The sequence below is a fragment of the Physeter macrocephalus genome, chromosome 11 (genome assembly GCF_002837175.3).
Source record: "Physeter macrocephalus isolate SW-GA chromosome 11, ASM283717v5, whole genome shotgun sequence".
In the NCBI taxonomy this organism is placed as follows: Eukaryota; Metazoa; Chordata; class Mammalia; order Artiodactyla; family Physeteridae; genus Physeter; species Physeter macrocephalus.
In genome coordinates this window covers 60,029,510-60,032,789 of record NC_041224.1, presented here as the reverse complement: position 1 = coordinate 60,032,789, position 3,280 = coordinate 60,029,510, and the positions used below count along the sequence as shown (strand labels likewise).

The window sequence follows — 3,280 nt, the reverse complement described above, 5'->3', positions numbered from 1 at the left end:
CATGGCTCACGGGCCTAGACGCTCCGCGGCATGTGGGATCTTCCCAGACCGGGGCACGAACCCGTGTCCCCTGCATCGGCAGGCAGACTCTCAACCACTGCGCCACCAGGGAAGCCCCCCAACTATTTCTTATACATAGATTTCATTTATTAGTGAAGATCCTTGGTACAGAAAATAAGGTCGCCCTAGAACAATCACGAAAAAAGCCAGCCTAGGATTTTAAGTCTATAATGGAAAGTACACAATAATCTAAGCACAAAAAAACAAAGAACTATCATTATTTTGTCTCTGTGTATTTTTGTTCTTATTCTTTTCACCTAAAACTGATCCAGATGCAGATGGGTATAGAGCTTCTGCCCTTGTTGGGGGAAAAGAAGGAAAGTGATCTCTAAGAAGTTAAACCTAGAAATTTAAACATTTTTTCTGTTAGTGTTAAGTGTACTTTTCATGTTAAATATATTACCATAAGTATTTCTTTGATCAAAGTTTTATTTATTCAAGAGTTGTTCCATCATACCCATAAACCATACTTAACACCCTTCACAGGCTTTCAACACACTTGGTTATAAAGAGTGCAAGTTTTATAGTCAAACAGAACGGCATTTGAATATGGGTTCCACCACTTCCTAGCTGATCACTTTCAACAATCTCTTCATGTCTCTGAGTTTCAATTTCCTCACAAATATAATTCTCCTACCTCACAGAGTTGTTGCAAAGATTAGCAACAATCCAGGTAAATCATCTAGTACACTGCCTAGCACAGTGCAGGCCATCAATAAATGATAGCTAAAATAATCAGCATTACCACTATGAACCCTAACTCTGAAAACCAGTAAGGCACAGGTACATTGAGCCCCTTGGAGGGACCCAGAAAGCAAGAAGTAGAAAGAACAAGGTAAGTTTCTTTTTTGCCACATCTAAAAACAATCAAAACATACAATATCAAGAATTATGACAACTCTAAGAACGAGTCTCAACAGTGGTTGAGAATATACACATGAGAAATTCCACTTTACCACTTACTAGCTGTGAGACTTGAACAAGTTGCTTACAGGAGATGTCCTTTCCTCAACTAGAACAGAGCTAATAACAGTCCTTCAAAGTACTTCATGGGGATCTTGTGAAGGTTAAATGAGATAACCCACAGAATGCTCTTAACAAGTATCTGGCAACAGTAAGTACTCCAAATGTTAACTACCAGACTGTCCATGAAATCCCTGGCACACCCAAGGAGCTACCACAAGGGGTCTGAAGAGCTTGCAACACTAATATGTATTTCAGATATACATACTATTTTTCAGTAGTATATGGAGTCCAGTGTGGTTAATACAATACAAATTATTTTAAGAGTTCTGAAGTAGCTTTTAAAACCACGAAATGATTGTTGAAAAACATTCAATAGAGAAAGATATAAAGTAAAAAACTGTGCTCATTCAGCCAACTCTTCCCCCACTCCAGCCCCAAGTCTACTTTCCAGGGGAAACCACTGGAAAGCACTGCAGTGGGCACCTCTTCAGATCTTCATCTCTCAATATATACATGAAGTTGGGAGGAGGAGGAGGGATTAAGAGATATGAGATCCTACCATACATATTTTGTTTATTCAACAGTATATCATGAATATACTTCCATGTCAATGCTTAAAATTCTCATTCTTTTTAGGCACTGCTTAATGCTTCAGACTATGGATAAATAATTTATTAATCCATTATTCTAGGCATTTAGCTTACCTCTAAATTTTTTGCTATTAAAAATAATTCCAGGGACTTCCCTAGTGGTCCAGTGGTAAAGAATCCACCTTCCAATGCAGGGGACGTGGGTTCGATCCCTGGTCGGTGAACTAAGATCCCACATGCCACAGGGCAACTAAGCCACAACTACTGAGCCCACCCTCCTCAACTAAAGAGGCCGCATGCCACAAACTACAGAACCCACGTGCTCTGAAGCCCAGGCACCACAACTAGAGAAAACCCACATGCCACAATGAAGAGCCCACGCGCTGCAACAAAAGATCCCGCATGCCACAGTGAAGATCCTGCATGCCTCAACTAGGACCCCCATGCAGTCAAAAATAAATAAATAAATTTAAAATAATGATAATAATAACTCTAGGGGGTTCCCTGGTGGCCTAGTGGTTAGGATTCGGCGCTTTCGCTGCCGTGGCCCGGGTTCAATCCCTGGTCAGGGAACTGCGATCCCACAAGCGGTGCGGCGCAGCCAAAATTAAAAAAAAAAAAAAAAAAAAAAAATTCCACAAGGAAACTTTGTTTGAAGGGCATTCAACACATGTGTAGGTATTTCTGTTGGACAGCTTCCTAAAAGTGGATCTGCTGAGTCAAAGGTTTTGAACATTTTATATTTAGGTAAGTATTGCCAAATCATCCCCCAAGAGAACATAAATAAAAGAGAGGGCAATTGTACTCTCTGTAGTTAACCATCTGCTTAAAAAACAAGAACAAAAAGGAAAAAATCATGTGGACAAACTGTACATTTTTCTACATGGAAAAGCAGACCACATCTTCGAGAAAAGATGGGACCATAGTTACAGATCCTTACTTTATCCTTCTTAACACCAGAGCCCCTGTGCTGACTAAACTCTCATCTTAACATTACTCAGCCCATGACCTCCCTCTGGCTTATGTCAAAACCACTTTTCTAGTACACCCTGCCCCCACCCCAGTCCCCAAGCCAATTGTTTTGGGAGGGTGGAAAGGACTCAAGACCTGAAGTGTTGCTGCCATCATCTAACAGCCATGCCAAGCCCCAATAAAACAGAATTACTCCATGCAACGTTCACTTAAATGTTCTACTCTGTTGCTGTTTTAAAGCAGCAAAGGATTAAAATCTTTTAATCAATAATCACTGGCCTACAGGTAGTTTACACGTTTCATTTTGTCCCACAATATGATTACAGTGAGGAGCAAGAGCAGATAAAGGTCATGTTGGTAATTAAAGCTATATTACAGAAATATGCACACCCAAGATATGATTAAATAAGAAAATATTACTCGGTTCAGTATCATCATTAAACTTGCATTAATTTATAAATATTTAAATGTACCATATGATGATCATAAATAATCTGTTTTTGTCAGTTTCTAAAGTAACGCAACCCATAAACCCTTTGAAAAATTACTGCAGGGCTTCCCTGGTGGCGCAGTGGTTGACAGTCCGCCTGCCAACACAGGGGACACGGGTTCGTGCCCCGGTCTGGGAAGATCCCACATGCCGCGGAGCGGCTGGGCCCGTGAGCCATGGCCGCTAAGCCTGCGCGTCCGGA

At 40.9% G+C, this 3,280-nt stretch overlaps 1 protein-coding gene across 12 annotated transcripts in view; it reads right to left on the bottom strand.

Moving 5' to 3' along the window:
- Positions 1-3,280, bottom strand: part of MAP2K5 (mitogen-activated protein kinase kinase 5) — a 281,510-nt gene that overhangs the window by 271,097 nt on the left and 7,133 nt on the right. The window lies entirely within an intron of this gene.